This window comes from Tupaia chinensis, unplaced genomic scaffold (genome assembly GCF_000334495.1).
Source record: "Tupaia chinensis unplaced genomic scaffold, TupChi_1.0 Scaffold000366_1, whole genome shotgun sequence".
Classification (NCBI taxonomy): domain Eukaryota; kingdom Metazoa; phylum Chordata; class Mammalia; order Scandentia; family Tupaiidae; genus Tupaia; species Tupaia belangeri.
Window position 1 is genome coordinate 667,725 of NW_006159863.1, and position 333 is coordinate 668,057.

Below are 333 nucleotides of genomic sequence, written 5' to 3' on the forward strand. Positions count from 1 at the left end.
ACTGCCTGGAGTATCTCAGGGTGTGTATTCAGCAGTACCCTTGGCCTGTACCCACTAGATACTCACCTAATCCCAGCTGAGACAATCAGAAGTGTCTGCAGACATTGTTAAATGTCTCCTGGGAGCAAAATAGTTCCTAGTTGAGAACCAGGGTCCTATAGGAATTTTGGTTCTAGTTACATAATTTTATTTGAACAGAAAAAAAAGGGGGGGGAAATGGGGGAAGGGGAGCAATATTTATTACTTATTACCATGAGTTAGGCACCCCCTCTGTGTTGTTTACAGATAAAGAAGCCGAGGTTCAGAGCGTGGTGGAACCTGCTGAAGATCACG